Source organism: Meleagris gallopavo, chromosome 10 (genome assembly GCF_905368555.1).
Source record: "Meleagris gallopavo chromosome 10, MGAL_WU_HG_1.1, whole genome shotgun sequence".
Lineage (NCBI taxonomy): Eukaryota > Metazoa > Chordata > Aves > Galliformes > Phasianidae > Meleagris > Meleagris gallopavo.
In genome coordinates this window covers 11607699-11622420 of record NC_139413.1, presented here as the reverse complement: position 1 = coordinate 11622420, position 14722 = coordinate 11607699, and positions in this window count along the sequence as shown.

Below are 14722 nucleotides of genomic sequence, written 5' to 3'. Positions count from 1 at the left end.
TAGAGGAAAGGATTATTAGCAGAGGAATGCAACACTCCAATTTGACACGTAAGTGATATTTGCTGCATTCCAAAGAGATTACAGCAGCAAACTCAGGGAGTTGCTTGTACCTTGGGTAAAGAGAAAGCATAGCTTCACTTCAGAGCTTGTAAACACTCAAGTTATAAATCATGTTTAGTGACACTTAATACACTTGAGCTTTGCTTTTTGTACTCCACTGAAAAGCCAAATAAATAGGTACTTGCTTCCTTGAGTGGCCAGCTTCTCACACTTTTCCCTACCAGTCATAAAACAAAGTAATTGTTATGATGTCGGCTGTTTCCTTTTCCTCATCTTGTTTTCCATTTCATAACTGTAATTACTATTGATTATACCTAATTAGGATTCATTGTGTTTCAAAGACAAAATACCTCGTGTCTGCCTCCAGAAGGTGATAATCATATGTTTAGGCATAATAAGTGATAGCAAGAAACAAGGGGACAATTGGATGAAAGAAGAGTGACCACTTAAAAACAAACAGAAAATAAGCCAACAACACTAAACCACAATTTTTACCTTGGTTAACTTGTTAGATGTTTGTAATAAAGTAAAATATTCAAACAATTTTTATGAAGGATATATGAGAGCAAGTGCTACTAGTGTGAAATGCTTTACTTGTCTATTTCTGAAAAGTTATAAATCTTAAGGGCAGCTGTATTTATCTGATGTACAGAGCATGTACATTTCCCCACACTTGCAAATGGACTATCTTATAGTACCTTCCTCACACGCTTCCTCAGTTTCACAGGAAGTTTCCATATGAGTCATGCTTTCCTGTAAACAGGCTCTGTACTCCAAAACAGGTTATATGATTGTGTATTGATTGCTGTTCAGTGAGAATGACTAACAGAAGCTAGATGCTTTTGTTATGACAATGAAGTGATGGGCATGCTTGGGGTAATATTGGTAGGTATTAACAGACTATATCCCAATCAAACAGTTGCAGATTGGTAAGTACACGTGTGTCTGAAAGTGTAACTGTACTAAATGAAGCAAGGAATGTTGTTGCCTCCTCTCTCTACCAGCAGTTTTTCCCTAATCCTATAAAATCTTAACCTTTAGTGCCTCAAGCATACAGAGATAAAATAATGCTGTCAAGTTAAGCATGTTGTTTGAGAAAAAGGCAAGGCTAGCTTATGTGGTAAAAGTTAAATGCTGTAGGCATTAGATATGCAATTAGACTTGAATGTTATTTTAAAACCCAGAATAACACTGGATCCAAAACTCAAAGCAAAAATATAGCACTTGAAAGTAAGGTTTAGGAACTACCTTATTGTTAAGATCTTTGTATGAAATGCATGAACCCAGCTGCTATCTTTTTCTAACACTGCAAGAGTGATAAAACATTTCCATCAAAACAAAATGTCATGTACCAGCAAAGTATAGAGAAAAGTGTAAATCAACTCTGCATGCCTAATAGGTGAAGCCTATATTTATGCTAGCATTTAATTCCAATTCGATTAATTTGTGATGTTTTAGCCTTTAGTTAGTAATGCAATGTAATTATTCATTTCCATGCAGTGTAATTACTCATTTTCAAACTTTGAAGATGTCTTCAAAACATCACGATCAAGTTCATGTTTCATGAGCTTTTCTGAGTCTAAATTCTGAGGCCAATTTCAAGAAAAAAAGTTTTATTTATATCTATCTATCTATAAGTATAGATAGATAGATAGATCGATCTTCCAGAAAATAAGCTGAATTCTCCTAAAATAGAGATGTATGCAGGTACTGAAAGTTTTCTCAAAGAGATTGCACAATCTCTATCCTTGGAGGTTTTTGACACCCAACTAGATATGACCCTAGCAAGGTTATGTGAGATTTGACCTAACATCCGTAATCCAACAGATGCATGTGGCGTTGGATTACAAATTTCCTGCAATCTTTTGCCATCTGAATTATTGTATGATTCTGTAATACTTCCGTCTGTTGCTACACTTCTATCTATTACTATAGGAATTAAAAAAAAAAAAAAGGAAATATAAGTATTTTTATATTTACTATAATAATAAAAATAGTATTATTAATTATTATTAATAATAAATACTATATATTTTTACATTAATAAAGTAAATAAGTAAAGAGATTTCGTCATATTCCAGGATAGAATGCCCTACAGGAATTTCTAAGCAAAATGAATCTGTGCTTGACTTAAGTTGTCATGCATGTTTCTTTTTTTTTTAATTTCAGATATGATTCCAGCTTTGCTTAGTATTTTAAAACAAAATAGACTGTTCCAATCTTGGGAAACTGACTGTAGTAAGTAGGTTACTTTTTTCCTTTTGGTAGGGAGATTTCAAATTCATTGAGAAAAAAACAGGCTAAGAATTCTGAATAGAAATTGTTGTGTTGGAATTCTCCTAATGAAGGGGTGGAACTTCACCTGCTTTTGCCCTTGAAAGTGAAAACTCCATGCAATCCTAATGATACAGCATCATGAGAGCACATCTTGTAGTGACTTCTCACTGTTACGTGGACTGAATGGAAGATCTTGGTAAACAGTCAAAAAATATATGTGGATCTCTCTAGACTGATTGATTGAGACTCATCCCAGTTTTGGCATATCAGGAGGAGACCCTTAAATATTAAACAACAAAGATCAGCTGATTCTACTGAGAAAGTCGCTAGCTAAACAGATTATTTTTTGGGTTGTCTTATGCCTTGGAAGTCCAAATCTGAACACTAATGTATTTGCATTAAGATAATATGTGAAAGCCCCCAGGTGTTCTTGTCCTCAATGTAAGCAGTCACAATAGCACGTCATTTTTATTTATTTAAAAGATTTCTTCTTATTGTTACTGACTTAAAGAGTCTAAATGAAATGTTAATGTTGAAAATGTTAATTCATTATCCCATGAAATTTAAAATTCTTTAAAATAATCATTCTAGTGGAAATGCAGCCCAATAGATACGTGCAACATCTCCATGGTACCCCCTCGCTATAGTTTATAAATAGCCTTCTTCAAAGAAATATGAAACAGAAATTTTTCACTTCAAGAAGTCACCCAAGTGAGCTTTAAACCAATTAATGAAACAACTTCCAGACTTTGAAAAAATCTGATGTCATGTACATTTATGCAAAATGTGAATAGAGATCCCTTTTTTGAAGACAGTGAAGCTGGGATATGTAATTTATTTCTCAAAAATAACCAGACTTATGGTGGCAGTGTTTCCAAACACGACTATGTCTTTTCTGGGTGCTATCTTTCTTTGACTACTTTGTTGTCAATGGTTTTGGGTTTGTTTGTTTGTTTTTGGTTTTTTTTTTGGTTTTTGTTTTTTTTGTTTTGTTTTTTGTTTTTGGTTTTGTTTTTTTTTTTCCTGAAAATGCATTGTTAGTAGAGTGAGACATGTTTTCTTTTGTTATTCTTTCTTCTACGGTTCTAATTGCTGCATCTCTGTGGTAAGATCTGTGATACAGATTCTAATATTTTAAAATCGTGAAATAAAGTCAGATTATGTAATCTCAGAAATGTTAGAAAATGCAGGCGTAATATAATAATAGTCACTGTAGATAAATTTAAAAGTTCTACAAATTTTAATTATGTATGACTTAGAAAAGCTTAGTGAAGATTCAGATAGAAATTGTAGTTCCTTACTGTTGATTTTGTACATTCGTTTTAAAAGTATATAAAATTGTTGTTAGTGTCAGGGATATATGATTGCTTGTGCAGCAATGCTCCCTTGCACAGACTAGATCTATCACAGGTTAAGGGTGTGAGGAAAGTACTGACTGTCAGCAGTAACAAGTCTTAGCTTTCTGAGATGCACTCATGTCTAAATGTGAAAGTTTGAAGTAGCTTATGCTCAAGAAACAGTTCTAGTTCCAAGTCTTTCAGAAATCTTCAACTATATAACTAAGTTGGTTGAGCCAGCCGGTTTTTTCTTCTGCTGCTTCAGAAGAAACAAATGCAGATTGTTATTGACAGCTACCAATGTAATCATGTTCAGGCATTGCTATGCAGCATGCTTCTCATGCATGATCAATAGAGAATAAGCATAGCATTTGCAGTGTAGCTTGACTCTTCCTGTGTCATTTGTGTTCTTCCTCATCATTTTTTTTTTTAAATAAATTTCCTGTCATATAACTGTCAGATGCTTTGGATAAAACTGCTTTTGGAACTGTTAAAATACTTTGGGTACAAAGTTGAAAATGAGTTACAGTGCAACTCCACCCAATCAAGCCCTTGGAAATATGCATCACAGGACTGATTTCAGTGCAGCAAGCTGTCTGCAGAAATGGTAACAGGCATTGCTCAAGCCTGTCACACCTAACTTCTTGTTTCCCAGGCCACATCAGTAAATAGTCTTTGCATGTGAACGTTTATCCACACCTCTCTTGTTCCATTAATTCTGAGCACAGAAGGGTCCTTCATGTAGACTGACAGACAAATTGAAGCAGACACCCTCCTATTATCATAATACTACGTCCCACTTTGATATGCTTATAAGTTGGAAGTATCAGTACTGTTTTGATACTAGTAGTGGCATGGCATTTGTTCCTAAGCTTCATTTTTGGAACCTGGTTTTGAGTACCAGAGAAAGGACACCATCAGTTAATAATACACTTTCTCTCACATTGTTTAACCTTGTATTATTTCTTAGTAACTCTCTTAATGGGGAAAAATAAGAGGTATCTGAAGATTCTGTTCCTTTAAATTTGCTTCTAATCTTTGTTCTAATACCAGTGTTGCTTTTTACCGAACTTCTCTATAGGTTATTAGTGATTTCCAGTCTTACTAACTGCAAGTACATTAGACCATCTTGGAGTATATGTCATGCTTTTAATTTTTATTCTTCATTAATACTATAAATTTGTAGGTTTCACTGGTTTTCCATATGTAAGGCGAACCAATTGTTCAGGCTTCATTTTTTTCTATCCTAAACTCCAAAATAATATTAATAGGTGATAGATCATTAGTTAGGAAGTAATTCAGATTACCAAGGTGTGTTATAAAGACCCCAGTAGTCCAATTCAAGATGAATACTTTGGTCTAGAACTCTGCAATGCAGCAAAAACTTGCTTTGCTGACCCTTGAAGAGCTTAGAAAAGTTTGTGGTCTAGAACTATAATAGTTCAGTGTGAGCTTCTGGAACACAAAGCCAGGAAAGAGTAGATATCAATGTCCTTAGGGTGCTGCCAAATGTGCTCCTAAAATTAATTATAGGGTAAGCCTAATGAAGCTGTTTCACCATATCCTGTTTTCAACACAAAGCACTCCCTCTCACAAATCCCTCCCTCCTGAATCCCTCCCCCTTCCATCTATGTGTAGAGTCAAAATAAATGCGCTGTGACATTTTGTAATCAGAATGCCACTAGGATTGTGCTTTCTTTTCTTTAGTTTCTAGGTTGCTGTAGTTTTTAAATACTGAAGACTGAGTCCTAATAGATGTTATTTTTACCTGCCTCTCATCTTTTTGTCCTTTTTCTGATTTTAGACACTAAAATGTTTTCCACCATTCGTGTTTGCTTTGGCAGAAAATCAGGATTGTACTGGACCATTATTTCTTCAGGAGTGGAAGGGTTAAACCTGCTCCCATGTTGCAATAATAATTCACAGCAGCTCTGTATCCCAGACTTTGTACCATGGTGAAAAATGTCTAACTCAGCTATACTGCATCATGCGTACAGAATCTGTCTGATATTGCTCACATTTCAGAAAGAATTAAAAGGACTGATTAAAATAAGAATCTACCTAGGTGTTTGTGCTGGGGAATGATTTGAACATATACTTTCTGTTCTAGCGGCACACAGAAACATTTCTCTAATTTACCGTTGTTTGCATTTCTTAAATATAGTAACAATTATAGAAATTACTACATAGTTGTTTGAAAGACTTCTCTCAGCCACTTAGAAGTTGTTCAGGTTGTCGTTTCCACAATTACGTTTTTGCCCAGTCTCCTATATATTGTGAGGGAGTTTTGGAGCAGGAGAGTCTACTCTTTTGCTAGCAAAGCAAAAGCAATGAGGTGATGTTGAGGGTTGCAAATTTAGCCTTCAAAATATATGAGGCTTAAAAATGGTAGTTTCTGTCCTCAGTCTTTAAAATACAGATAAAATTTTCTATTTCTTTTTATATAACTAGAAAGAAAAGAAGAAAGTTGATATTCTTATACAATCACTTCTCAGCCTAAAGAGATTCACTATTGAATTATGAGAACTGACATTACTGTGTTTCTTAAAATACTTCTGTTAAAATATATTTATTTTGCAAAAGCCACCAAATTAATTTGAATTTTCTGGCTGGTTGTTTTTTTTTTTTCATTCCAGATTATTTGCATAAATCTGCTACAGTGTACTGGGGAAAGTGTATATATTAATGCTATGTTTCTGTACTGAGGGAATAAGGATAAAGTTTACCATTAACTAAGAGGTCATAAAATCTTGTGATGTCTCAGCCAGCATCATAATAATTTAAGGAACATCCCAGTTCCCTCGGGCTCCAAGTCATCACCACACAGATCAGGGTCAGCCATTGGATTCTGGGTTGCACCCTTCCAATAAAGCAGCCCTTTGCAAATAAAAGTCATTTGAACACTTTCAAAATATAAATTATAAACATACAAAACTTTAAATAGCTTCCAGCTAACCACACAAACATCACCTTTTCAGATTTATTATATATGTGAATTGTAAAGACTATTAATTTCCTACTTTAAAATTTTTATCATCTTACATCACAAATATGATTTACAATGAAATTTAATATTTGTGCTGCGATATCTTAATTTCTTATGGTTACCTACTAAACACTTCATGTGATTCCAGGACAAAAGGAGTAGGCTTCATTCAAACAGTAGTTAGATCAATGATCATATTGTTACGTATGATTGGCATAGAATTCTCAATCTTGTGCTGTTTTAGTCACACAGGCTTGAAGCTTTAAAAATACTAAACTGGAAATTCCTCACTGTTTACAGTTCTTATTCCTGGGGCTCAGTCCAGTGGAGGACTTACAGATTACTTGCTTCTCCAGCTCCCATTTTTGTCTTTTACTTTTCATACTTAAGTCATTTTATACATCTGAGCAAGGCATAGAGTTTTAGGCATTATAAGAGTTCTACAGTGCTGGCATAATATTTTCTGCAGTGACAAGGTATGGTATACTCTTACTGAGTTCTTAGAATTCCAATTAGATGGAAAGAGAATCAACTGGAGAGTGTGAGAATGAGCTGGGCAGCATATACAATATTGTGTCCTTTCCTCCACTTGTATAGCTGAATATGAATGTCAAGAGCAAGATTTAGGGCAAAATCAACTTTTTCTTTAGTTTCTTAGATGCTTCTTCACTTTTTCCCAAGTTTTATGAAATCCGAATTCATGAAACTCGTCATACTCATTCCCCTTCCTAACATTTTTTTGAGAAGAGTGATGTATTTTTACTATTTTTACACGCTAATTGTCTGCTACCTCATCCCTGTAAAATCCTTCTTTGAGAATTTCAGTAGAAGAAATAGGCCAGAATTTAATAGTCTCCACCTTGCCCATTCTGGTTTTTCCACTCCCAGCTGTGGAAATGCAACCTCAGTCATGCCAAGCTCACATTTTTTTGTGCTGATTGGTAGGCCCTGATGACAGGTACTGCCTACTGAGTCAAAAGTAGGGCTCATCCTCAGTTGAAAATGTCTGTTATTGTAGTAAGCAGCTGTAGGCTTGTAGAAATCTGTTAGTGATGTCTGTTTATACATTATTGTTGGTGCATTCCTTGTGCTGGAAGCGAATACTTGGAACTTGTATGACATGATTTCATTTTAGAGCTGCAGGTTCTAAATTCATAGAAGACAATCCGTAGCTTTAGTGGACGGTTGATTTCAGATATTGGATAGGCCGTGTCTCAGTGTTCCTATTTTATGACAATTTGCAAAGCAGGTTACTCCTGAACTACAACTAGTGTGAGGGCTTTTCATGGGTTTACTGCTCTCTCCTGTGGCATATCTGCTATGGTTTGTCATGAAACATAACTAAGCATTTCAAAAAGCATGTATACTAAACAGATTCTTGTCACAAAGTCTTTTCAGAGCACAGAAGAAAAAAAAAGCAGAAAACAGCCACAGTTCCAGAAGAGTCCCTTCAGGTATTTCTACATCTAATTTGACTTAATCATTTGTAATTGTCTTCTGCTTACAATGCTAAATGTTGCTACTAATAGAATTTGCTTTATTCAGATACTACCAAGCAGTAACAACCATAGTGGTCCTGTGGTACAAATTCCTATTTCAGTGCTCATTTGTGGCTGAGTTATTGAAAACTGAAAACTGTATAGTAAATGGTAACTCCTTCTTTTTGGGGGGCTTGACTATTTCATGTGTGTTTCCCAAGGTGCTGGTAGTAGAATGAATATTCTAACCTGTTGGGCTGCTGACCACTTCCAAATTATAACAGGTCTCCTGTTCTTGTTGGGTTGACATGAATCAAGTCATTTGTTGATAGAATTCAAAAGTGCTGCTACTTACAAATCCATTTAAATGGCATCTTTTAGCTCCACTCAGAATCGATCACTTTGCAATCATACAGCAGTTTAATACACACTGGCATGATGTGGGATCTCCTGATCATTAAAAAATGTAACCAAAATGTGACTTTTTCAGCTGTGCTGCTGTGGAGGTTGCAGAATGGTGTAATTTTTAAAGTCAGTTAGATACATAATTGTCCTATGTTTGACAGAATATTTGAACTTCCAGGATTTTTTTAAGCTAAATATTAATATCCTGTGTAGGGATGTTTCCTAGAGGAAATTCAATTGAAGTGCTAAGGCACTATGAGCTTTATTGCTTTGATAGGGGGGTTTCTAGTGCCACTTAACATTACAAGATTTTTTTTCTGCAATTTAATCCTGTGAGAACCATGAGAACCTTTAGGAATGTATTTTCTAGAAAATCATGTCCTTTGTATACTGTTTTCTCTGCTACATAATACAGTTCTAATTGCTTATTATTCAGAAACACATGTTAGGTGAAAGTGAATGGAGATCTTTTTTCAAGTTGAAAAAAAAAATTTGCCTGCTATTTCCTGTAGACAAGGTATGGTGGGTGTTGGTTGTGGATATGTTTTTTTTTTTTTTTTTTTTTTTTAAGGTATCGGTAGTGAGGAAATACTTATTTACAAACTGTGTGTATAAACATATTTACCTTTTAAGTTGAAGAGGATAACTACACTTTCGCTGATGTTCTATCAGCATTATAGCAAAAGAGATGATTTAGCTGATGAGATTTAGCTGATGAGCTCCTCATCACTAACAAACTGAGGATTGCTATGGAAACAGAAGCAAAATTTTCAAATTGTTGCCCCTAAATAATTTGTCAGTTATTTTGTCAGAATTAGTTATTTGAATTAGTAGGAGATAATCATGATATTGTTTGTGTGATGCTGGCCAAAGGGTGCGTGAAAGTTATTGATGTCATGTTCTTTTCTGAATTAAAGGAAAGTAAACCTAAAACCTTTAAAAATAAATGAACAAAAGAATAACAGTAAGACTTGAAATATTAATAAGAAGGAGAATGAAGGTGAGTCATTGAAAAGGAGAGCCTTTGAGAAGTTTGAACTGCCCAGTATGCATGTCTAACATGAGGTACCCACATCCACAGAAAAGTTCCAAAAACTGTTGTGTTACTTTTGTTGAGATGCTGAGCATCTACATTTCTCACTGACTTCATGGATTAGACAGTTTTCCACACAGGTTTGCAGAATCCATAGCTGTGTTCTCACTTAAGAGTATGGGAAAGGCAGATTGAGAAGTTCAAAGCACAATGTTTTCTAAAATATAAAAGGAAAATATCAGCAAGGAACTAATATCTGCTCTATTGTCTACGACTGTTTTGCCATATAATGACGCATATTTGTCTGGAGCAAGTTTCAAAGCCCTTAGACATGTTTCTAAGCCTTTTGTAGGCTGATGCTTTCAGTTAGATTCCAAGAGTAGAGAAAAGAATGTGTCGTTCTCTGAAGAAGGTACCTCTTTTCACAGGCTTAGAAGGTGTTAACTTTTCACCTTTGGATTCCATAGTGTGCATAGATGCCTCAACTGAAGTAAACCACAAATTTCTGGGTAACTGATTCACTGGATTAGCCAGTCTTGTATGTGTAATACATAATTACGATATTGATGTTACGAAGTGACTCTCGTACCACCTTCCCACCAACCATAATCATGCTATTACTGTTTATTCCAACAGCAGCTTCCTTCTGTCCAAGGAGCTCAGCACATTTCACAACCATTAAGCCTCTCAGTGAAATAGGTGGATATTATCCCATTTTCTAGGTGAGGCATATAGAGATTAATGACTTGCTAGAGTCACACAGGAAATTGGTGACAGAGCAATAGATGGCAGCTCCCCCAGCTCTTATGCCTACTGTTTCGTTCACAAAATGACTCTTCTGCCCTCCCAGAAAAGGCTCTCCTGATTTTGTAGCAGCACTGCTAATGCACGAACTGAGAAGTTGGACTACTGAGTCAGTGACATAAGAAAACAGCAGCAGCTCTACTTCTCTTCTAATATAATGGAGGAATGGAGCTATAGAAGCATAGGAATGATGTTAAGTAATGACAGATTGTAAAGATTGCAGTAATCTGAACCTGAATTTGAAGAAAGTGAGGAAGGGAAAGGGCGTTTTCAACAGTTTGGTGTAACACCAGCCCCCAGAAATTGAGTGTGACTAGCACTGGAGAAACAGCTATTAATCTGGTCTTGATTCTTGAGCATGCCAGTTCATTCTTGGACTCCTCAATTTGGCTGTGGCTGTATTTCAGCATTTTTGTTTCAGGTGAGGAAAATGCAGTCTTCATTGTATGGGCCCACAGGACTTGACGTTGTTTTCTCAACTACAGTGTAGGGAAAAAAGCAGAGATCACGTCTTTGCCCATCCAGAAATTCCTTTGCTATACACGATGAGGCCAACATTTAATTGCTGACTCACAGGCTATGTTCAGTTTCTCAATTTACAGCTTAGCACTGATAAAAGAGTGATGTTTCTCTGTGCAGCACAATTAATTTCTGCTTATAGGTTAATCACGTTCTTCCAAAATCCACATTGACTATCTGTTACTGACCTCTTCTTTTTCACGGAATTGGTCATTCTATTTATTGTCTGTCATGTTGTTCTTAAAAAAAAGTCAGCATTTAGCTTGAAAATTGCTGTAAAAATGAAAATCTTCAGCATATGGGTTTTAATTTTTTGATATTACCCTTGCTCTTATTGGCTATGAGGATAATGTGCTTACAGATTTAGCTCTGTAGTGTAACCACCTATGCAGGAGGTATTATGCTATTTGTGATTTCTCTCTGTATGTGTATAAATACATTTATCTGTGTACAGAGTATGAAGAGAGCTCTCAAACCTTCTATCTGTCTGATGTATATTACACAGAGAAGGAAAATTGTTTTTTCTTCTTTAGAAACTGGGAGGTTTTTTTTTTCAAATTTCAAATATGTTCTGAGAGAAATTTGTACATATTCATATATAAAATAATTACCTTATGTATTTATTGTATAGTCTATTTGTGCAACATTATCCTGCCTAGCTACAAAGTTTTAAATTAGAGTCCATTAGGAGAAATTCTTGGCAGAGATGAAAGCAAGGTATGATCCAGGAGATGATCGAGATTCCTGAATGAAATAACAGAAAAGCTATTAACTGAGATCTTGCTCATCCTGATTCTCACAAAGACTGGCTATGTTTCTTTTAGTCAAGATTGGGGTAGAAGATGATACTTATGAAATCTTACAGGTGCTCCCTTTGTGAGGGGAAAGGAGTTGAGTGAACTGCTCAGGGAGTGTCACTGAGTGCTGACAAAGACTGACGCATACCATGTATGGCAGCAGACTTTCTGTATGACCTTGACCAAGTCACTTAATCCCTCTGTGTCCTGATTTCCTCATCTGTAAAGTTAGATAGTGATAATATTACTTCCTTGCCTCAGAAGGAGCTCTGAAAATTACCTCATTACTGTTTGAAAGGTGTGCTCAAAGGTGAATAGAAAGGATACAATGTAAGTGTTAATATTTGTTACTGGAAACTTGTACAAAATCAGATAATTTATTAATCAAATCCTGAAGATATATGTTGTTAACTGGCTTTTGCTTGGAAAGTTGATATTTTCAGAAACCATGTAAGTCCATCATATCTTCCCTCTTGCCTCTGCTTCCTTTATGCATTCATGTTCAAGTAATTTTGCACTTGTTATTAGGTGAAATTAGCTTCTCTGCCTACAGGAAAGTATGCATGTTTCTTTGATGTCTGCTTTTTGGCTTCTGTAAGTGGTGGACCTTAGGCCTCTGGAGCTAAAATCATGTTCTCTTACAAAAAGGCATCCTGTATTGTTTTGGCATAAAGATAAATAATAAACCTCCTAGTGGGTTACAGTGTTGTAGAAGTAAATCCTAGGGATCTACGTCAATTTGGAAAACCAAAAGGACATCCGCTATTGTGACAGTCTCCCTCTTGGGCTAAGAGGGAGTTACATGATTATTAATACCAAATCAGTGCTGTGTCTGGTCACGTAGTTGTACAACTGTCATGGTTATAAATTTTGGATATACAATTCCTTTTTTGTCAAGTAACCCAAAACTCAATTAGTCAAAGCAGTCAAAACTTGCTGATGAATGTGCGTTATCAAAATAAGTTTATACCAACCTGTGTTTTGCACCATGTAGCTATGGTATTTTTGATGCAATACTGTTGGATTACAAAGCTCTCTAAAGCTGGTCATCACCAAATCCTAGCTGCTCACTCATGAAAGGGCAACATATGCATATATGCTATATATATATGTACAGTGCATTAACTGCAGATGTCTCCCATTAAATTCTTTTCTTCGGTCTGAATATAGAGTCTGGTAAATCACAAATGGTACTACTTACTGTCATTTGTATGAAGTATTGCATAAGCTTGCAGCTACACCCAAAGACTCACCTTGAAAGTACATAGGGACAATACCATTTGGTAGCTTTGCACAACACAAGATAAGATAATGCAATGTTCTTATGTCATTGCTGTTGTATATGCTGTTCACATCAGGTGTTTCCCCTGAGAAACACATAAGCATGTGCCATCAGTAACCCAGTCTTTTTCACCCTTATTCTGCTGTGTCAAAAAATAAAAAAATCAGTAGAATGGTTTGTTTGATCACTCCATTTCTATTCTTTTGTAGTCAAGTGAAACTTTTCTTTTTAGTCACTAATTCTGCCAGTGACATCATCTAACCAAGAATTTCAGGGTGTAGGCCATTATTGTTACTTATAGAGTACCAGACTTATATTAATGTTGGTTAAGTCAGACTAGAAAAGTGCTAACATGAGAAAAGATAATACATTAAAGTAAACAAGGAATTTTAAATGTGAGAAACAGCAGTTTTAGTATTTATTTCTGAAAAGTGTGAATTACTGTTTTGCTAAATTATTGGTTACAAATTTATCAAGAGTACATTTAATGTATTTCCTTCGGAGAAGTATGGAATTCTGTATTGTGTTGATGTGGGGAATAACTGCAATATAGAAAGTATAATGTTTACCTTTAAACAAAAAAAATATGGAATATTTAGAGGCCTTGGAAACAGGCTCTGAAGAGTGGCAAGGAAGAAAAATACTGTAAATAAAATGTAAATAAATGTCTTCATATTCATTATGATATAATTCACGTAGCTTAGTAGGAAGGCTCAACAGTAAATTTAGATCACAAAAAGGCATTTTTAAACTTCAGTGAGTATTTTCCAGTTACTGAAACCATGTTGGAGGATTGCAGCTCAGGTAATTTTGTCTCAACAGCATAAATATTGTACAAACCATTTTCATTTTGGTTGGACATGTATGATATTTTCATTTAAATTGCAGAAATTTCATTTTCATTTTTGAAGTAAGCATTAGGAAAGCAAATTTTATTTTTAACGTTTATAGGATTTTTTTCTTGACCTTCCCTTTTTGAGCGAAAAGAGAACAAAGAAAAGTTCTGGAAGATCTTTGAAGGGCATCTGGCAACTCAGAGGAGAAAAGTATGTCCAATAGTATTTTTTTTCTTTGTCAGAATTATGAAGAACAGTGTGTGGGGGTTTCTCTCCCTTCCTGCTTATTTTATTGTTTTGTAAAGTCAGTTCAGAGTTCTCCATGAAAGATGACTTGTTATAATCTCACATCTTCATATCCACAGACCTGACCTTTAGCAACATGATGTAAGTGATTTATATGTTGCTTGACTTAAATGTTGATAGAGCCTTATTCTTGGCGCAGTGTATACTTGTAATCTTACAAATCACAGTCTGGAGTTTGCACTTCTTATAGGCATTTCCTCTTGAAAAATTTTGGAGTACTTACTTGTTGTCATGCTTCATCTGCTAGCACATCTGAGGTATATAAGCAAACAGATTCTCAGTTCTGCTGCAAAGTCTAAGATGCAGTGATTTATCAATACTGCATACTGGAAATACCAAAGCAATTCAATAAGGACACCAGACCCTGATGAAAATAACTCTTAGGTTTTTTTACCTTGTTATTTATATACCTATGCTGACTGTAGATAAAACTTTGTTACTCTTTCTAGCATTTTCAGCTGCAATATATTTTGCCGGCTCAGAATTAATCTTTAGTGCACACACTGCAGAGCATGCTGGAGATTATCTTCATTTCATCAATAAGGGGACAGTTGGATGTCCTAATGTCAGTGAAGAAAAGGAAACAGGCTGCTTAGTCTGAT